This window comes from Rhipicephalus microplus, chromosome 2 (genome assembly GCF_043290135.1).
Source record: "Rhipicephalus microplus isolate Deutch F79 chromosome 2, USDA_Rmic, whole genome shotgun sequence".
In the NCBI taxonomy this organism is placed as follows: domain Eukaryota; kingdom Metazoa; phylum Arthropoda; class Arachnida; order Ixodida; family Ixodidae; genus Rhipicephalus; species Rhipicephalus microplus.
Window position 1 is genome coordinate 287886990 of NC_134701.1, and position 22978 is coordinate 287909967.

Sequence of the window (22978 nt, forward strand, 5' to 3'; positions counted from 1 at the left end):
AAACACGAATTGTCGCTTGGAGCCCCAACGTCTTGACTAGAGCCCTTTTCTTCTTCAAGGCAGCAATCAAAACGTAAGCTTTTTTTATCTCTATATGTTTGTGCGGAATTTAACACTTTCAAATACACCGATTTAAATTTGGATTATTAATTTTATAGATCAGCCAGCAGCCTCGTTCAAAAACTACTTTTTTTATTTATTGTATTTCAATATACTGAAGACGTTCTCGGTCTATGAGCAAGACTGGTAGTGCATAAAATGATTACTTTCGTGCATGTCGAAAGTGACGAACACATCCCAAAGAAGCAGCTAAATACTGGGTGGCATGTTGACAACAACTTCAACGATACAATGCTATGTGAGTACATTACAAAAATGTAATACACTAATTAGATCAATAAATACCACTCATTTCTTGAGCAAAATATCCTACCGAATCACATTTCACCACAAAGGATGGTAGACTATTCCAGTATGCTATTGATGATGAAAAAGTTTTATGAACGTTGTCGTGACTTTTAGGCAGCCGTATTGTCTTGTTGTGGTTAGTTCTTAAGCAGTGTCTTCGGGGTTCGAGGATATGTTCTGTCCTGGATACTTTATAATAATCATGATATGAATTATACCAAAAATTTATTTTGGAAATTATTCTCTGTTGCTCAAGACAACACAGTTCAGCTCTTTTTACGCAGATCGGTTACCCTGGTATGCCTGGAATAACTTGAATATACAAATCTGACTGCTAAATTTTCGTCTCGCTCAATTATTTGTGATAAATTTGCGATGGGGACTCCACATTATGTCGGCCCTTTCAGGTGCCGGTATAATTATTGTTTAATACGTGGTTAGTTAAACCTCAAGAGGTACGTTCCTTAGTGGTCTCTTGACAAACTACAGTTTTCATTGTGCTTTTGAACAAATAGCCGCTATGTGTTGTTCTCAGTTCAGGTCGGATGTTACTGCAACTTCAAAGCATTTTATTTATTTCCGAATTCCCTAATCTATATGGGAAATTAAGAGGCTTTTTCTTGCTTGTAAAACCTAAGGCTACAGATTTTGTTCTAGCAAATAAAAGCTGCAATCAATTAATGTACACGGTCAATATTTGCTCTTATTGAAAATCGTAAGCAGATATTTTTTTTTACTACCGTGATCGTGCGCATCTCAGTACGTACGAACCAACTGCTTATATTGAATTTTTTTTTTTCATGAGCCGGAAATATTTAAACAAGAGTCGTCGGATCACGAAGCGACAACTAGGCTCTTTTCATCAACGATCCGAAAATAAACGCTGCTGCGTTTATTAACGTCTTCACCCGAGCCGTTAGTTCAGCAGTATTTAAAGCACACCGAAGTATGCCACAGATTTTATTTTCCATGCTACGCAGCTCGTCATACAGCTGCTAGTGCCAGGAGAGGCCGATCGGCAAGAGCTCGTGTGCGCCGTTTACTTTTGGAGGCGCCTGTTCATGGCGTATGAGCAGCAAAAATGTCAACGTCGTGGGACAAAGGCGACTCTCGGCGACAAAGACATGCGAAGTGGTACAATCGAGGAACGTAGTAAGCGAGACAGATTATTTATCTCCCACGACACTTGCAGCGAAAGAGAACTCGGTGCGTAATGCGGCTATTATGCACGTACAATCGTTCTCATTAAATCGGTGCAGCGCCATCGTGGTAGCAGTCGTGCATTCCGATGAACAGTCCACCAGTGCACAAGATGATTCGCCTTAAAATGTGTAAATATATTACATTTCTGTGTATCAACAATGTCACGGGCACTGACTGCAGATATTGACTATACCAGGAGGTTATGAACAATGTTTGGAGTTCTAGATTTCTGCACTGTATTATTGGCTACGCCATAAATCGTAATTGTTAAGCAGTAGTACAGCACGCACGACGTCAGCATTCATCTTTCTGCTGATAATCGAGGCACCCGCTAAAGATCTGTTTATGTGGACTTTATTTGTTGCTTCACATCAAGGACATTCGTTTTTGTGGATGCTGCACGTGTCTGATGACGATGAATAATTATGGCTGAGCACTTTGCAGTGGGTGGGAAGCACTAAACCGCACACTTGTTGCATAAAGAGCACATGTGTGATAACTAGCTGTTATTTTCACTCTTCTGTAAGGTGATGTTACATAGGTTAACGATATTTTTTGTGCAACATGACACCTGCATAGAATCTTTTTGCAAACAAGTTTCAACTTTGTTTTAAGCACCAGCGTTGATCAGTAGTAGAATATCCGACTGCCATGCAGAGGGTTCAATTCTCATTCTACCCAGGGTATTCTTTCTCACTTCATTTTTTTCATATCTATCGATTAATTTTTCAGTGCTACCACCATCGACAGCAACGTCAACGGCGACGCTTTTCATTGCCGGGACAAGCGCATATAGCCTGTATAAGCTGCCCTGTAAAAGCTAGCCCAATAGATGTACTACCAACGGCAAAAGCTTGCAGGACGTAAAATGTTCGACAAAGCTTGATTCCCGTTTTGTCTGGGAACGTACTTTATGTGTATTATGTGAAACATTTATTTCATTTCAAAATAAATGCTTCATACGGCAGTTGGCATTTTAACCTCCACATTCACCAGTTTCATTACAACCGTTAAACACTGATTTAGGAGAAATTCGCATTTTTTGTTGATCCAACGTCGCACATGCTTTTGCTATTGATAGTGTATAGTTTGTTAAGCTGCAATTGGAAAGGTCAACAATATCACTGTTGAATTCTTGGAGTGCCTCTCTCATTGCTCCACTAATTATTCGAGTGGGTGACTGAGGTTACTCAGTCACTGGTAAACAGTAAGGAAGTATAATTTCGGCCGAGGCAATTTCATAATTCCTGTTGGTGCACTGGTGCACTTGTGAATAGCATTTAAGCAATGTGTGGCACGCCTTACTTCCCCTTGTTAAACTCCTATGTGAACTGTATATGCTGCGAAGCAGTGAGCGGGCTCAGCCTGACGTGCTTGGCTGACAGTTGTTGTGCCGAAGCATCTCTTGCACTATTACCAAGCCACTTTCAGGAAACGAACATCAACTTGGTGTCTCGAAAAAAAGGCGAGTACCATCTCTCCTATATAGTCACAGCGCTCTTCCGTTACTACTCCAGGTACTTTCTGGACAACCGTGCACTAAAATCTTTCACGAGAAATATCTACCTAGACAATTAACTGCCACCATCAAGTGGGCGTGATGTCACATGTTTTATGATTATGTTACAGTTTGTTGCGATAGCAACCACGCGGGTGCTCTAGACATCTACTGCCACAATGAGGGTCCGTCATCGATTTGCGAGACTTCCACCACCAGATCCCCGATCTTTATGAAGCAACCAGTGTGATGCGCCGGATACTGCTGTACAAGCTAAACATGGTAAAGAACAGACGTGATTTCGTACACCTATAGTAAAATTTATCATGTTTAGAGCGTACACATTCTAAAGTTGGAAACGTTTACTATAGGTGCACAAAATTACATCTATATGTTACCAAGTTTATAGTGCAAAAGCGCCTTGCATTCTGCACAGCAGCGGCTGCTGCGCTTTCTCTGGAAGCTTGGGGAATGAGACATTTATTATGTGTATATAGTATGAAAGTCACAGAGCTCGTTCTAGATATTCATATTCAAACGACCTTCCTAGGATTTCTAAATGGAAGGCTCATGCCCAGATTTTCGTGAAACGCGTAAGTCTATGGTCGGTGCGTCATATGCAGCTATACATTCGTCGTATCCAAATTCCAATGTTCTTTACATGGAAACAGATACCTCTAGGGCTGATGCGCTATTCTTGGCTACGAAACGTGCCATTGATTTACAACTACATACCTCAATGGTATTCACCGACTTTTTAATTATTGTGAATCAGTTAATGTAAGTTTTTGGGCAGCGAAAGTCGGTAATTATTATCTATATTTACTGCTGTGCAGTAATCAACTTGTCATAGCCCGAGCCCAGAAGCATGGAGATAACTCAAGTTAAATGGCCACATCCATGAAATATTTTTGTAAAATGTTTCCATTGGCACTATATAATTGTGTATTGTATGCGTGTGTATATAGTAAAATATGCGAACATCAAAATTATCCACCGTGTTTGTATTTAGGAGCTACCAAACAAATAATTGTTGCTTCTGTCGACAGGGTGGCCAGAGCTTCGTCAAGCTGCGTGGAAGCAGCTTTTTTCTCTGGGCTCTTCCAGTTTTTGCTGAAATATATTTTGATCAATTTTATTTATTTATTTATTTAATACATACTGCGGACCACACTTCGGTCCAAGCAGGAGGGCATGGTGTAATGCAAAGAGAAATACAATACACGCAAAACAAAAACAAAACAGTGCACAGTTACTCAGTATCGCAAGTACTACATTCGATTGTCTGGTTCCAGTCTGAAATGGTGCGTGGGAAAAATGAAAATTTGAACGTGTCCGTTTTCGCGAAGTACGGAGTTAGTGCATTTGGTTGGTGATGTCTTGTCGGTCTTGTGTTTAATGGAGAAAGAAAAGGGGTTGGATCAAGGGAAAGTTTGCGATTATATAAAAGAGACAGAAAATCAAGGCGGGACTTCTTTCTACGATCCTGAAGGGAAGGAATATTATTAGCTAGCATTAGGTCTGTGGCTGACTGATATAGAGCCCCTGTCCCTTTAACGAACATTTGTACGTGCTATATATATATATATATATATATATATATATATATATATATATATATATATATATATATATATATATATATATATATATATAAAGAGAATAAAATGGGGAGCAAAGATGGGAAAGAAAGCAAAGAACAAAATAGACGCACGAAAATGAAAATAAAATGAGCTGGGGTGATATAATCTGTACAATAGGTCAGTACCACGCAAAGATCATTGATTTTCTGTGCGAAGACAGATCGTGTCGGCTTCCGAGCACTGACTGTTCTGACAAGAATCTGTCGTCGGGCTAACGCAGCAGGTGTCTTAGCACGCTGCAACAATGATCGCAAGCAGCACTGCCTTCCAGCACATACACCCAAAACACGTATAAACGCTGATGAGCTTTATGCAGCATAATGAGCATGAGCATGAACTGCCTGGCAAACAGTTCATGCCTAAATAACAGTAAGAATCAAAATGGTCGAGGTAAAAAGATACACTGTATTTACTCGATTGTAGCATCACCATGATTCATGATTGTACCGTGAGGGGTAATTTTTTTCCCCTTTCCAGGAAGGCAAAATTCATTTTCTTCTTCCTATATTAAATTATGCGAGTGTAACGCGAGTGTTCACGTCAGGTAACATAAATGTGGCAAAAATACTTCGCATTTAATTCGAGTAGATACGACAGAATATTCATATCTCAATTTAGAATATCGCACTCTTCCCACTTCATAATGTGAAACCTACTATAACCCAAAGCATCACTTTGCTAAGCCGGGGGAAGTTGTTCGAAAATCCGTTACAGTCGTTTTAAGTGCTCCACAGCAGAAACGAAAGTCACGGAATCGAATTTCTGCCACGGCGGCCACATCTTCAATGGAGGCGAAAGAAAGTGCTTAAGGCTCGTGTATACTTAGATTTAGGTGCACGATGAAAAATAAAATAACATGAGGTGGTGAAAATTTCTAGAGTCCTTTCCTACTGTGACCCTCACAATATTGAAACGTTAAACCCCAACAATTATTTAGCTATCCGAAACTACAGGAGGTAATGTTAGGTGTGGGACGATTTACACTATTTGTATGCCATCGTCTCACTATAAACACTTCATTCACTGCTTATCCGCGCCATTTCTTTAGAAAGCACTTCAAGGGAATGCTATCTCGATGACGCTTCACATTTTCGATGGGTCAAGCAGAAGAGCATGCATATACGGCACATTCAGTCAGAGTATATCTTGCACGTAAGCATCGAGATACCTCTTTCACCAGGAATATTCACCGGGATGCCCAATGATTGCACAGACGTCATGTGCTCTATTTTTTTAATAACTTTAAACGTGAATGCGAAGTGCGTGTTGAACTGGCTAGCTATATTCTGCATGGATGTGAATATGAATTTTAAGCATTACGGTGGAACACTTACTGGTACATTGCTTTCTACATCCGATGATTTGATTGATTGATTGATATGTGGGGTTTTACGTCCCAAACCACAATATGATTATGAGAGACGCCGTAGTGGAGGGCTCCGTAAATTTCGACCACCTGGGGTTCTTTAACGTGCACCCAAATCTACGCACACGGGCCTACAACATTTCCGCCTCCATCGGAAATGCAGCCGCCGCAGCCGGGATTCGATCCGGCGACCTGCGTGTTAGCAGCCGAGTACCTGAGCCACTAGACTAACGCGGCGGGGCTTGCTTTCTACATCCAGCGGGGTCTATGAATCCTTCAAAATTTAATGCGCGCGCTCTCGCAGTGCTGGCTGGCCACGTCAGCCGTAGCATTGATAATAGCTTACACAATAGTTTCTGTTTTCTTTTGGTTTTTTTATGCACACAGATGCAATACTGGAACGGCGACTGTTTGGTGACTCCTACGGCCCGACACCCAAATTCTGGAGGCGTCGTGCACTTGCCGTTGAAGAGGACTGGGTAAGAGCGCGTGCACCTTATCGAACGCGCTATATCTCGGCTGAAGTTAAACTTGGAAGTAAAAACCCTAATTTCTGTGAAGTTGGGGTCTAAAATGGCCACTGCTGAGAACTTACATTCATAAAGATGGCAATTCATGCTATGTTAGTAGCCTTAACATAGATACCCGTAGAGGCTCCTTATTGCAACTTCCTATAAAGATAACATACGAGACAGATTGCATTATCGTTCGCATGTAGTTCCCACTCCGTAAGGCGCATACCATTACTATGGTGCAGCTCACAACATGGGTTTGCCAACCATCCAACTCTACATATCGTATTCGCGTTCGGGGGTGAAATTTCTATTCATTCTACAAATTCCGTAGGCAGGCACACTTACGCAATCCAAATGGATGGTGCAGGCGTAAGCGTGCGCACTTGGAGGGAAGGGGAAAGTGGCAGGGGGGTGGCCACCCGCTACTCGCCTATTAAGGGGGCAAAATAATCTGCTCCATACATTGACCAAGCAGGGCGGGGGGCTGCGATGAGCCTTCCCTGTACTTGAACTGGTATAACGCATTACGGAAACGAAAACAACGCCTAAGTAGACCGACACAAGAGGAGCTGCAGAGCGTTAACTTTTGTTCGAACTTTATTTTCAAGATGCATGAACTATGTAGACATGCGCATACATAAAAAAAAACACTTGAACATAACGCCAAAATTACACAGCGCCATCGAAATGTCACAAACCAAGGTCTCATAGACCGTTCGCCTCAATAAAAAAAATACGTTTATGTTCTGATAAAGTCAACGAAGGGGTGCTGGTATACATGTGATTCCAGCTCGTGTTATACAATGCGATATTTTTTATTTCTTGAGTACTTCGTGACGAGTACATTTTCCACTTCACGTTGATCAAACGAAGGTGAGCATCGACAATCGCGGCAGTGAATACCACTGTGTCCCTAGATTCTTTTGTGCAGAATTAATGGCGCTCCTTTAGCATTTTATTAGGACAGCGCCCCGTCTGGTTGATATAACGTTATTTTGCCACATTAGAGGGCCATGGTATTAAGTAAACAACCCTCGCTTCACAGGGTACAAACGGTGTTTTGGGTGGCGTTGAGCGAACAGTGGTGTGTGATTTGAAAGGATTGACTGCATTGCAAAGCCGCTGAAACTTATTATTTGGCACCGAAAACACCAATTTCACGCAACATTTCTCGCCAAACTTTTTTTTTAGTGGGTGGGAAAAATCATGCACGTCGTATCTTCTGGTGTTAGATTCTGGATGAGCATCAGAGTTCCATGCAGTCTTTCTTTATATGCTTTAATAGCTTTTCAGCTATAGATGACAGTTGAATGGCGTAGTACCCTGCACGCAGAAGCCGTTCAGCCTGAGCTGCCAGACAGCAATGCATGGCATGATAGCATGCTTGCGCAAGTATACATATTTGATGTATTCTGCCAATAAATCCCAGCTGAAGTTCAGTGCAAGTACGAGTTCAAGTACGACGAACCAACCCACCCATTCTTCCACCTTCCCCTTACCGCCAGCGCAGGCTCACATCTTTCTCTTCCAGTCATGCTATGGCGCCCTTATTGACTGTTTCCCGCCTATCCTGTTTATTGGCACATATTTTCTTTAGCTGGGTGCCGTTATGAAGGCAGAAGGGGATCCATGTTTCAGAATTGCACTGCCTCCCGGAAATTTACCAAAGGAGGCATCCGTCACTGTCAGCGCGCACTTTAATACTAATCATGTAGCGTGTGCGGCATGCGTAAAAACCTGGTGTACTAATACCTCAGCGTTCATCGAGTTTCAGCCCGTAATGCCGTCAATTTCCCTTCCCTTTAGAAAGTTTTCCCCTCAGTTTCTTATTGTGTGTAATTGCAACATGTCGCATTCTGTAACTGCGATCAACCTGCGGCTCCGCCCCCGCAGCTTTCCCTTCATTGCCAAGAAAGGTTTTCCGCGAGTATACTATTTATGGCGATAATGAGCCACGCCACTTTAAAGCCGGTAACCCTGATGTGCCGCACAACATACGCGCGCACGCAGACACACACACACATTTCGGTGTTCGTATGAGGATGAAGAGGTCCTGACACCACTGTTTTTAGAGCTTCCGAATGGGTTCGTTCAGCAATTGCATTGAAAGCCCCACCGCAGGGTATCCAACAAGTCGTTTTTATCATGTACACCATACTTGTCTTCTCTTTTCAACTCTTTCTTTAATGTACATTACAAATCCAGCCACGATGCCCCTGTTGAACTGAAAGCTTCGTTAGAAAACAAACTGTCGCTATACGTCGTTCATCCGCGCAGCATGGTGTGACCACGCTTATGCACAAAATAAAAAATCATCACTGGTGCTTCTTTTTTTATATAGTAGCACCGCTGCGTGCTCAAGTGTGGGATAAGTAGACCTCCTGAGTTTAGGTATACTGTGCTCTACAAACGTGGCCCTATATATGTATGACAGCCGCCTGCCTCCTCCAGACACGTGGGCGTCAATCGCCCCCGAAAGGCGTCGGACGGCACCACTCATCTCGGTCGCCATAGCATCGCGGGATATTTCCAGAGTCTGCGCTTATTTACGCAGGAGAGAAGAGGAGGAGAGAGGAAACTGCCAGCCACGACGTCGTCGGCGTGGGGAGCACGAGTTCGCGGCACCCCGCCGAGCGGCGACGACCTCGTATAGTCCTAACGGCAAAACAAAGGAGAGGCGCGCGTCAGCAACGGCCAGCTGCGCAGAAGGGAAACAAAGCTTGAAGTGTGAGAGCTCGAGAGGGGGGTTGGGGGATGCGTGTGTCCGCACGTTGCACGCACGCGTGGCGCGCCTGCATGGCTGCTGGCTCAGCGGCCAGCGTTCTCTAAACACCATTCCGCGCTCGCGGCAATCGGCGCTCATGCTACTTCCTGCGCGGACCTCGCGTGCGTCTCTTTTGCTCTCTCTCGGCGTATTTGTCTTCTGTATTTTGTATTTTTTTTTCTAGTTGCGTTGCGATTCTGTGCTTGCTTGCGAAGTTTGGAGCGGGTCGCCCGCGGAACGTTGGTACAGTACTTCGAAGAGCAAACATGCCGAGGAATTGCAACGACGGACGATTGCCCTTCTTCCAGAGAATGTCAACGCCCGCAGGTCTGTTGACGCACGCTTGCCGAACAACGCGACAAATTTTAATCTCCAAGGGGGAGAAGCCACGAGGAGAGGATGTACGCCGTCCAGAAGCAAGGCAGGGGGTCAAAAGCCGGCAGGACGCATCGACCATTTCCAGCACCGGACTTGCGTTCGTGCTGTCCTATTTTGTTGCGATAGTAACTGTATGGAAACTTTCTGCTGGTTTTTGCAGACGCCGTCATGTTCCAAATATGTTTAAGTGTGTATATATCTCTAAAAGGCACAAATAAAATTAAATCAAAAGAAAAATTTCAGTGCAAATAAAATTCTCTCTCTCTCTCTCTCCCACCCAATGGGGAATCGAACCAGCGAACCCCTTACTCTTCAGCACACTGCAATAACCAAGTAGACCACGCCGCTCGTATACTGTCCATTCCCCTGACGGCGAGCTATGTATATACACCGCTTGCCACTAGTTTATTGTCAATGGGCTTAAAAGAAGCGTTCTTGAACAAAGCATGCACTTTGGAGAATCCATGCAAGCGTTTCATAAACATTGACATGCCCGGTGGTTTGAGCAATGGAGGTGTGGGCTCACTGAAGCACATACAGTTGGACAAAAGGGACATTTAAAAATGTTTGTGGCTCCACTTTCACATTGAAGCAGCAGGAAAAATCGCTCACATGAAATCAAGTGCCTGTGGATTCGGTTCCCGTTGAAATGCGCAGAGCCACTATTGCTTTAGACGAACAAACTCAACTCGCTGCCCCAGACAAGTTTTGGTGACGCTTGCGCCATTAAAACTTCGCACGGCTTTGTCGTCACAACAGTGCACATTTCACCACGAGCCTTGCGGGCTGACGTCATGAACTTCTTGTTACACAATATCCATACGCTGTGCCTACAGCATGTGCTGATGAGTCACTGAAATTTTAAACGTTAATGTACTTCGACGTGAAAAACTGTAGCCTGTCATGTTTCTTCATGCCGAACTTGGACTTGGTTTCCTGTCGGACGTCACGCAGTTAAGTATTACCAAGAACATCTGTTTAGATGCTGTGGTTACTGCATTACTTTCAATTCAAGCAGAATAGGCCATGTTCCCTACATTTCGTATGGTTCCTAAATCTCCTAGTCTTAATTCATAGAACAGCCCAATGTGTTGCTATCGCATTCATTGCTTCGTCCTTTTGGCGAAACTGACTTTTTCAATTCCTTTTTTTTTCTCCTTTTAACATGACGAATGCACAGACTACGTTCAGTTAACCTTAACGAGTTGCCGTCAAGTGAAACTACGCCTGCAACGTGATTACAAAAACTATATGTGACGTTTTACTTTGTCGATTCGGACGTTCACAGTTACAGACAAGCGACATAAATTACTTTGCATATTCATATATATTCGCTGGGATATATCGTTCGCATGCTTCATTTCACAAAAAGAAATGTGCGAGAAAGCGTGTAGCTATAGCCACACAGAGAACGTCTTTCATGCCCTGCTATCTTTTTTCGCAGAAGACAGGCACTTTTGAAGTAATGATAATGAAGACGCAATGTAATGCACGAGAAGATATTTTCCCGCGCCGACAACAAGCAAGAACCCAGAATTGTCCTAATGCAAAATTATCCCTTTAGCGCGATCATTGATTGCTCCTGAAGTTCACGGGGCTTCTCGGGCTCTAGACCACTATGAAGATCAAGAGAGGGCAACACGAGCAGTTACGTTCATAGCTACTTTTGTCATTGTTCCTCACACTTCGCTAATATTGCCACGTGCACTTCTTTATATTTTATGTAACCGGTCTGTTACATGTATAACCACTGCTTTGTTCAAACCACGCTAGAGTGTCTGAGAACCTTCCAGACTATTTTAGAATCTACTAATAAGGCTGGCAATGGAAAGAAAAATGGTAAGTGTAACCTTAAGAGACAAAAAGAGAGCAGAGCGGATTAGGGGACAAACGGGGGTTAAGAATATCATAGTTGAAATGAAGAAGAGGAAATGGACATGGGCCGGGCATGTAGCGCGTAGACAGGATAACCGCTGGTCATTAAGGGTAACAAACTGGATTCCCAGAGAAGGGAACCGGGTTAGGGGGAGACAGAAGGTTAGGTGGGCAGATGAGATTAAGAAGTTTGTGGGTATAAATTGGCAGCAGCAAGCACAGGACCGGGTTAACTGGCGGAACATGGGAGAGGCTTTTGTCCTGCACTGGACGTAGTCAGGCTGATGATGATGATGATGATGATGATGATGATGATGATGATGATGATGATGATGATGATGATGATGATGATGATGAATAAGGCTGGGCGCGCAATAAGAACGGTTGATTTTATTCTGGAAGTAACGCTTCCACCAACGATGGGTCTGTGATCTTCGATATCAAGTGTATAAATGCTGATGCGCCTTGGCTGAGATCAGATTACCAGCAACCCACGACATCGCTTGCCGTTATCAGTGTTCGGTGGGTACGGCTTGTACTTTTCCCGGCCCGAGTTTGCACGTAAAAAAAAATGGTCTCAAGGCGTGGGCTCGGTTTCCCATGATGGGGGAGGGGGGATGCAAAGGTTACTCGCAGTGCCCAACTCTTTGAGCGACAATGACTTTACACAAATTAGCAAGCGCATCGATAAGCTCGGCTTAAACAGTCAGGCGGGTGATACCTTCTTTACATATATTAACCGAGAAACACCATGCTGTGAAAAAATTTTTAAGCGCCTGTTTATTTGATGTGTAATTGTATTGTCTCAGAAACTCATTCGTGCACGTGCTGGTTTGGCCGACATATTGTTTTCTACGTGAGAGTGAAACACGATAAATCACGAATGTGTTAAATCAACAAATTTGATATATGAGTTTTCGTGTGCCAAACTTTTTCAGCTCAAGACGGGCTTGCCATGGCACAAATTATCCCATTTTCTTCTCTTGCCCATTGGTCATCTCGCACTACATAAAATATGGTCAAATCACTCGGCAACAATCGCACGTGTCATATGACTGTCATATATATTAAAAGTTAAGGGTTGAATATGTCCAACATTCCAATTAGCCGCAATACGCTCTGAAGAAGTGTTTTACGGCAGAAACTGTTTCGAGGTCACAACAAGGGCCGTTTCTGGCGCTGTAGCTGTCCGCCACCGGTGTTCGTGACCACTATAATGTGGAATAAAAAAAACAAAATAAGAACAAATATCCTGGAAGAATGGGATTCGAGCCCGTGTCTTTTGCATGACAGTGCCGTGTTCTTCCATAGAGTCACGCCGGTGATCGGACATGCTTTGCGTACAGAACCTATGATGGCTTCACGTCGAAGAAAGAGTCACGTTAACAAATGTAATATAGAGTTTTAAAAGAGCAAAATAACCAGGTGCTACAAAATGCTGATTGTGTAAGTGGATCCTTGAGTGCTTCCAACCAATTACAAAAAACTCAGCCATAATTATTTATTGTCATCAGCCATAGCATCAATAAAGCATCAACTTATTCCCTTACAGCTGTGTAGTGGGTATTATGCTTTTCTGAAGACCGAACAATTGCGTAGTGTGTGCTTCCGTATAGTTCACAAAATTACTATGATTTATGGTGTAGTGGGTGCCATGCATGCAGTGTACCTGTAGTAGATGCAAGAGTGTTTTAGGAAGGCGTGCCCTCAAAGGCCACTTGTCCAGCTTTTGCTGTGACCGTGCTGAGAGTTCCGCGCAAAACCGGCAACTTTTCACGCAAGATTTTTTTAACAGCGGTGCTTTTGTTGGCAAAGCTACGAGACCATCCGCGCAAAGCTGGGTGGGCATGCGCCACAGGAAGTGGGAATGTACCAAGCAGATTTATGCATAGCATATTCATGCATGGTATAATATAGTGAATAGGTGAGAAGGGGAAGTGGGTGGGTGAGGAAGAAGTAATCGAGGATGGCAGAGAGTAAAGCATAGCAAAGCCTTGTATAGTGTAGTTTAGCAAATAGATAGGGAAAGGAAGTGAGAATAAGGAGGAATGATGACAGTGTGCAGGGCAGAAAAAGGAGAATGTTAGAGGGCGAGCCATAGCATAACCAACCAAGTACAATATAGCAGATAAGGGGTGAGAAAAAGAACTATGTAGCATTGTGTGTTGTATATATAGTATACCAGGGAGGTTGAAAAAGATCGTCAGGGTGAGGCTGACGGAAAAAATGAGAGAGGCATTAAAGGATATTATAGCCAAGTATATAGTGAGGGGGTGTAAAGATGACAGGAGGATGAAAGGGAGAGGTAGAAATATAGCCATTTATAGTAGAGGAAAGTCAGGGTGATGAGGAACATAGGGGAGAAAATGCTAAAACATAACATTTCTTAAAATAAATATAGACAGTGCTGTCATAAGGCAAAGGCACAAAACTTCACCCGGGTACTATAGCATACGATCCGCTCGCTGTATACTTAGCACTCATTTGCCATCAGTGATAAAAAACACGCTTATTAGCCTCCAGTGCACATCATAGTACCGCTTTCATCTCAGTGATAAAGCAAACGCTCCTTGTCTAAGATGAGCAAATGATTGGATCGTCGGTGTATGTACAAAGAGACGGGAAAAGGCGGCATACGACAGCATCTATACGCAGCTTTGAACAACAAAGAAATGGTTCCATTCCGGCGTTGTATAGGTCAAGAGAACGATCTGTAGCGGTTTTTTTTTTTTTTTGCAAAACGCTGTCTCATCGGGAGGTGGCCGTGCGATCAAACTCAGCCGCTTTGTTCGGCACTCGAGAAGGATTACCCATAATGCTATTCGTACACCCTCCAGAGAGCATGTTATGGCGTTTTTAGCATGCACCGGACACATGTACGTACAATGCGTCTCTAAGTGAAACGAAGCGCTCCTTTCGACATGCCGAACACGCAGAGAAGACAAGGATTGAGATCCGAGACCACATCTTCCTGTTTTCCGTGCCAAAGCCACCGCAAATGTGCCGTCGTCCCATTTGTCGCTGTGCCACGCAGTTATGTCGTCTCTGTGGTAATCCATCTTGAAAGACTTCCGAGATATCGCCGTCTGCCGAGACACTGTATAAACGGGACCTTTCTTTTTTTATCACCCGCGCATGACCTTTTTCTCGATAAAGCGATCTATCCTATTTGGTGCTGGGCGCCCTTTGTGAATACAACAGCTGCACTTCTTTTGATGTATTGCCGTTGTCATTGCGGCCTCTTAACTTCAAGTGATTTTACCTTGCGCGTTGGTACTTTTGGTTGTGAATGTATAATCGTTTTAGGAGCGACGCTCCTTAAGGCGTAGGCGAGTCCCACGTTGTAGTAGCCACCGCTAGTACTCGGAGCGCTCACTAGACGGTGCTGCGGCGCGCGCTCCACTAAAACCCCTTCATATAGAGAAAGTATCGACACTCTCATCTATATCCTTTCCAAAGTGTCCATCCAACCCTCTTCTCCTAAGTGTCCAAACCTAATCTACATCCTCTCCCGAACAGCCACCATGCGGGGGCCGGCCCTACAAGCCGGCTCGCGCCACTTTCCTATCAAGAATGCTATGTCACGCTGATAACACGCGCGATGCTCGTCACGGCCCGAGAGGTGAGAGGCGGGAGAGGAGGATGCGCGGCGCGGCGGCTTGGTTGAAAGAATGGCGGTACTTCCCTAAAAATATCCAGGGACTTTATGCTCCGATGCGTGTTCTCGTCTGATAGGAGACCGCGTTCGATCTTGGTGTGCTTCCTCTTTCGCCGGCAGTCTGTGTGCTTTGAGTATGAGCGACGAAGGCAAGGCGGCGGAGCGAAGGGCTCGGAAAACGGCTGCAGCGCGTACTTGCCGTCGTTACATGATCGACTAGGCAAGATTTATGGAGGATTCACAGTTTTATCGATGTACCTCCGGAGCTTCGCCTACTCATTATCATTCACTGGGTAGATATGCTGTGATTTTTTTGTGTTTGTAAACTTAGACTCTTTCCTACCATGCATACGCACCATGTAAGTATAATATTCTTAGTCTTTTTAGAAGGGCCTGACATGGTCACCCAACAATTTGGTGTTTTCAGTAAAAACTTGAAGGTCTATTATGCCTATTCAGATATGAAAAGTGAGTCGTAAAAAAATATTACAGTGCAAAACAAGCCCTAAACGTCGCCCGCTGCATGCACTGCCATGCATTTTCCTCTTTTCTTCCTCTCTTTTTTTCGATTTATTTCATCTTCTCTATTTATTTCACTTCATTTCTTTTCCTTTTTTTCTATTTGTCTCTATTTTTATTTCCCGCTTGCTTCCTCTTTCTTTCTATTTTATCTGTGCTTTTTCCTTGTTACGCCCAGCAAACTAGTTTGTTTTTGTTACGTTTGATAATCATAAGTGATCGTCATCATGGCACTCAAAGAACAAGAAGTTTTCTCCTTGGCGCGAGCACGCGCTCAGTATGCTACACACTGAGCATTACGCCAAGCTGTCGACGTGGACCGCATACCACATCACACAACAGTTCGTGGCTTCGATCCCGGCTGCGGCGGTCACAGTTCCATGGAGCCGAAAATATTGAGGACCCTGTACTGTGCGATATTAGTCCGCTTTAAAGATCGCCAGCTGGTTCAAATTTCCGGAGCCCTCTACTACGCCGTTTCATAATCATATCATGACCTTAAGACGTAAAACCTCGGGTATTATTATTAGCTCGGCCCCCTTAAAGGCCTCTGCACTTAATAAACTGGAGCTTTGATGGTGCGGATAGGAGGGTCTAGATTGGAGTTATCATCGAGATCCATTTATACAGACTCAGCCAAAGAATCGTGACGTGCCCTGACCGTGTTTGTTGCCTGTGAGTACGTGCGAACGGCTGCACAATCATTCCTTTACACTTATCTTAGTTATTAGGACATACGTTGCAGACGTTTTCCCCTAAGGGCTTGATAAAGACAGTAAAAATAATCCAGGCGTTACCACCCCATGACGCCTCCGACAAACACGAAGCGACCCTCTTCTGCAAATCGCTAACGAAGGACTCGTTCTTTCCTCGGCTGCGCAGCGCGCCCTCCGAAACGCTCCCACTTGCGCTGCATGCCATCCATCAGATGCAGTCGACCCCAGCGTTCAGCATTTAGTATTGCGCTTTCTTGTGGTCTAACCGTTATCGCTCCACGAATGACTCATAATGATGAGATGACAATTCTGGTTCCCCATCGCAGACGTTGTGAATCACTCCGTTTATAAAATATAACGGAAAAGCTTTTAAAAAAATAGATGCACAAGAAATTTGCGAATCACGGGCGTATATGTGGGGATCACTTATCAATTTAAAAAACCACTCTGTCGGCTCTAATGAAATGTATTTGTACACAACAAATCCTTATCTGCTCCTATTGAACTAAGTGCTCCTCGTTCACCGCGGGCGCTCTGATTGGCTTCTGTTCGCATATTGATCGGTTTGGCCAGGTGGCACGTATAGTACACACATTAGAATAAGCCTGTAAAATATGTGCAGAGAGGCAAGGCAAAGGGAGGATAACGAGTCCAGTATGTTGAAAAAAGAAAAACGCGCGTGAACTACAGAAAACACAGCGAAAATATAAAAAAAAGCAACTGGTCTGTCGAGCAAGAGCTGTTGGCAAAATTATGAAGTGTGGCTTGTGGCACGCTGATTCCGATAAATGAAGGCGAACCGACACACATCTGTCTGAAGCCGCGCAATCCGGGAAAAGGCCGCACGAACCACAGAAATTGACTTAATTCAGCCACAATCAGTCGACAACCACGCGGCGCGGCCTTTCAAGTGCCACTGGCATGCCAGGTGCTCCAAAAGTAAAGCCTGCGTCACGCGGTCGTCATTAGTTTACCCTCACTGTCAGGTGGCATAAGCAAATTATCATATTCCCGATGGCATTTTTTGCTATTTTTTTCTTTTTTTTTGTGGGTATCGGGCTTGTTGAATCCCGTCCGTAGTTAATAGTTAATGCAAGGGCCGATGGAGGCTTCATATGAAAGAGAGAAGTGATTCTTAAGAGAGAAAGGAAGAGAAAAGTGAGCCTCGTAACTGTCTGCTTCAGTGAGCAACACTTCAACAGTAGCTCACAAGGCATGGGGGTGAGGAGGGATAAAAAGGGGTAGGAGTAAAGGTGTAGAAAAGAGGAAGAGACGTGAGGTGGTAAGTCAGAAGGAGCGACAACAAACTGAGGGGATAGGAGAGATAGGAAAGATGGAAAAACGGTCACAGGAGTCCGAGCACGGGGCACCACTTGCGAGAGCTCTTGTCGGCGTCAGTAGATGGCGTAGGGCAAGTCCAGTAGGTCAGAGCTACGCTGTCGTCGACGTCGTCGGCGTCAGGAGGTGACGTAGGACGAGCCCAGTCGGCCAGAGCTACGCTGACGCCGGAGATCGCAAGCGCGCGCGCACACACAACCGGTCGGCACGGAATCCAGCAAGCGACTCCTCTTCATATGAAAAGAAACAATTTATTTAACCGAACAAGGCATACGTGAGGGTCGGCCAAAGATACGAGACAGCTACGCAGTGACCATGATTCTTGGGAAGCAGCAATCAGCCAGCTCGGGTGACAGCATCCGTCCTTCCTGGCAGTCAAGGCACCTCTGTCCTGGGCAGCACGCAGGCTAGCCCCGCCGCGGTGGTCTATAGCGACTCGGCTGCTGACCCGCAGGTTGCGGGATCGAATCCCGGCTGCGGCGGCTGCATTTTCGGTAGAGGCGAAAATGATAGGCCGGTATGCTCAGATTTGAGTGCCCGTTAAATAACCGCAGGTGGTCGAAATTTTCGGAGCCCTCCACTACGGCGTTTCTCATAACCATATGATAGTTTTGGGTCGTTAAACCCCACATATCAATCAATCAAGCCCGCAGGCTTACCCTTTTGAAGAGCACAGGTGGGCCGCGCGCACTGCGCAACGTGTCGCCATCTTTGGATAGCCGGTGCGCATGGTTCCCTCATTCCTTATCTTTGTGCAGCAACTGTCACGATTTATTTGAGGTTATTAGCTGCCGATGGTGCGCGTTCCAACTGATTGACCGACCAATTACGCGCCCTCACGCGATCATTGTATGGCAGAACCAAATTTGCAATGTCTATAAGGGTTCCCTGAGTACATCCGAGTTCAAAAATCAGATACGGTGGTTTCTTTCTCGCTTTCGCTACCATTTCTGCACCTCTTCCTCGCCACTTATTTTGTCATAATACACGTGAAAGATGACAGCATTAAGCGTGGCGCATACGAGGATGTCGTTCTACAAGCTTCTATCCCCGCTTGCGCAGTCGAAATTGCCCCAAAACAAGTGAAATAAGGTGATCGCCCATGGTGGTTGTATGAGACAAGGCAGAACGGGCGTGCGGCTGCATGGCGAAGCAGCGGATATTCAAGAGCGATATCTCTCACATATGGACCAATGAAGAGCTTGTTTCACCACGACACAAGTGACCAGACTGCGAGCGTCACGAATTGCGCCGGAAGTGCGGTGCATGGCAGAAGATAATAAAGCGCCCGCTCTTTCCGGGCTCTTTTGGAGCCTTTGAGAAGCAGTAAACATCATGCGCAGTAATGGATTGATTTGTTTAACAACAAATGCTTTAACGTCCCAACAAGGGGTTTAACGTCCCAAAACCACCATATGGATATGAAAGACGCCGTAGTGGAGGGCTCCGAAAATTTCGACCACCTGGGGTTCTTTAACGCGCGCCCAAATCTGAGCACACGGGCCTACAGCATTTCCGCCTCCATCGGAAATGCTGCAGCCGCCGAAGCCGGGATTTGATCCCGCGACCTGCGGGTCAGCAGCCGAGTACCTTAGCCACTAGACCACCGTGGCGGGGCGCATCATGCGCAGTAGCAAGACATCAAACGGGTCACACTCTAGGCGACGCAGAGCTGAAAGTTCATCTGGCGGGATAAAAGAAATATTAAAAGTGGGAGCCCTTTCACGTGCGCGGTGCTCAGCTGCAGACCCGAAGGCGGATGCATTTAGATGGACGCGAAATGCTGAAGAGGCCCGTGTACTGCACGATGTTAGCGCACGTCAAAGAACACCGGGTGGTCAAAATTTCCAGAACCCTCCACTATGACATGCCTCTTAATCGTATCGCGGCTTTGAACCCCATGGTATTGGTGGGGAATCTGAGCACAACGAGTCGCGACACGTCCCGCACACCGTCACTTGCTCGGAGCAGCAATGATTCACCTCGAGCCGGACCTGTGCCGCTCGCTACTCGTCAGGCTGTGCTGCGTTGTCAAGCGCGCCAGAGTTCGTGGAAATGTGTATTGCGAACCGCAGACAATCACACACGCCACACGAGTACCGAAATGAATTTCCAGCTGAACTCCCGTTGAAGTTGCCCGAGAAGCTTCGGTGGCTGTATAACCGGCTCAGCACAGGCATTTTGATTGATTGACTGATTTATTTATTTATTTATTTATTTATTTATTTATTTATTTATTTATTTATTTATTGGTATGTGAATTTTAACGTCCTAAAATCACCATTTGATTATGAGGGACGAGACGCCGACAGGCCTTTTCGTCTTTACCGTAGACTGGCGGAATGTTCGTTTGCTCTTAGCGATGTTCTTCGTCAGCATCCTGTGATGTTGGTTGGACTCGCGTATCTTGCATTTTAGCCGGACACTCCGATGGTGAGCAATACGCAAAATCAACAGTTCTGATGGCCTTCCATCTTCACTTAGTGAAAAAGCTCTGAATACTACAGGGCCAGAACAAATTCCAAGGTTTGTTCGGCCTTTTAAATGCGAAACCTTTCTTAGCGAACTTCGGCGACATTGAGCGTATCTATCTATCTATCTATCTATCTATCTATCTATCTATCTATCTATCTATCTATCTATCTATCTATCTATCTATCTATCTATCTATCTATCTATCTATCTATCTATCTATCTATCTATCTAATAATTTTTTCTTTCCTGGCCGTTTCGATAATGATATCTTTGCCACAATCGGTATGCCATAACATGACTGTATGGTGAGTATAAGTGGCTAGTCATAACATGAAAATCATGACATGTATGTCTTGAATGTCATAATTTGCATTTTATAGTTTTGCTGCTCTTGCGGCACGTGGTTTCATTTATATAACATAATAAAGAAACTGGTATGGTATGATAAGACTGCATTGCGAACGTAAGTGGCATGGTTCTAACGTGGAAATCATAGCATGCGTGCCATGCAAGAGCATGATTACATGCCACGCTCACGACGCACTCGCAATCGTTTCGCTAGCTTTACATGTACCATATTTTGTATTACGTGACGTGAATTGACGACGAAGGTATAGGACTAGTGAAAACATGATAACCATGGCATGCGTGTCATGCAGGAACATGAATACACGCCAGGCTCATTGGGCGCTCATGGTCGTTTCAGTAGCTTCATTTATACGAAATTTGGTGTTACGTGACGTCATTGAATGAAGAAGGTATATGACTGGCGAAAACATGATAATCATGACACACGTCTCATGTAAGAACATGACAACATACAAAAGGGTTTCTTGAAGGGCCAGTTGGTACACGATACTGAGGGGAACAATGCAGAAAACTGGACGGAGAGAAATTGAACACATGACACAAGCATGCTTGTGTCGTGTATTCAATCTTTCTCCGTCCCGTTTTTTTTTTTTTTTTTTTTGCGCTGTTTCCCTCAGTATCTTGACAACGTATACCACGCTCATGAAGTGCTCGCAGCCGTTTCGCTGGCTTCAAATATACCAAATTTGGCATTACGGCACGTGAATGGACAATGAAGGTATATAATGGTGCAAACATGATAATCATAAGATTCGCTAGCTTCAGATATACCAATTAAGTTTCACGTGACTGTGATTGAGGATGAAGGTAAATGGCACACCTAAACATGATATGCGTGTCATCTAAAAGTTGACTACAAGCTACGCTCATAGCGCGCTCGAGGCCGTTTCGCTAGCTCCACATATACCAAGTTTCGTATCACGTGACGTGAATAGACGACGAAGGTAAAGGACGCGTCCAAACATGATAATCATGACATGGAAGTCCTGTCCAGCAATATTTACGTCGGCCTCATAACGTTGGTCAACCCTCCTCATTCGCTCTTCGCAAATCGCCTATTCCCATTGTACGTGGGATCTGCCCATTTTTATTTTATTCAGCGGCCGTTGTCCGGTGAATGCCTTTGGCCAATGAGACTTGGTCAGTCAAAATGGATAATGATGCACGCGTCTCCCTTATTTCTTGCCTCCTTCCCATTCCCCCAGCGTAGGGTAGCAAACCGCGCATGTGCCTGGCTAACCTCCCTGCCTTCTCTCTTGTTGTTCTTGTCTTTGTAGACATGCTGAGCACAGCGAAGGACGCAAGCAAAGCGCTGTATTCCGACGCGAGACATGAACGATACGACCGACATCCGTTGGCGCGCTCAGGCGACTCCTGAAACCATGCCAAGGCACGGACGGACGGACGAACGGACATGAGATGCTTTCGCTAGGTTACCCTACTTTCGCCTTAGAAAGCGCCGCCGCCTGACTACGGTGACTAACCTGACCATGAATGTTAGCGAGGCGTAAATGGTGCAAGTTATAAATGCTTGTTCGATCTTGAGAAAGCTACTAGAAGACGGACGCGAAGTTCTTTCTCCCTCTTTTGCGTTGATTAAAAAGAAGAAAAGGGGGAGGAGAAGGGAACGGAGAACGGTAGCTCCCTTTCGGGAAGTGTCTTGTCTAAAGACCCTTTCAATTAGGAGCCGCACTTAATCACGACGCACGTACGACGATGGCGTGCACAGCCTATATAGGGAGCCTAATCTCCGAAGCAGCCGCGGCGCAGCGTGTAGAAAGCCCGCCTATGCAGCGCCACGCAACAGCCGCAGTTGCGTGCAGTGACCGCCTCCGCGATCCATGGGCGCAAGAATAGACGGGAGATGGTATATCAACCGCGCTTATAGAAAAACTCGGGCACGCACGTTCCACGGAGTATATGAGCGCGTTGAGCTGCGATGTCTGTCATTGCGCAAATTGTTAGATGAGAGTGCTCGCTTTGTCGCGTAGTAATTGTTTGGAATTTCGAACTTTTTTGCAGTCTGCGTCTAGCAAGCATGAACGCTTCTCTGCGGTTCTAGCCGCTAAAGCTTCATCCTTGAAGGGCCCCTAAACCTAAAGACTTTATCGAAACACTGCCGCCGAGTTAAAGGCGAGACAGTATTTTTCTTAGCGAGCTCGATCCTCCTCGCCAATTATTTCTTCATAAAACACGTCCAATGTCAGCACTAGACGTTGACCCAGCCAATGTTTCGCACCTTTTGACTACACG

The 22978-nt window shown here is 45.0% G+C and overlaps 1 protein-coding gene and 1 long non-coding RNA gene across 2 annotated transcripts in view; both read left to right on the forward strand.

The window, feature by feature from the left end:
• The window catches only part of LOC119177636 (uncharacterized), a 142190-nt gene that overhangs the window by 111017 nt on the left and 8195 nt on the right, over positions 1–22978 (forward strand). The window lies entirely within an intron of this gene.
• Positions 1667–22160, forward strand: LOC142781549 (uncharacterized). Its single transcript, XR_012888395.1, has 3 exons — positions 1667–1739; positions 6506–6597; positions 22003–22160. It is a non-coding gene; the product is annotated as an uncharacterized LOC142781549 (long non-coding RNA).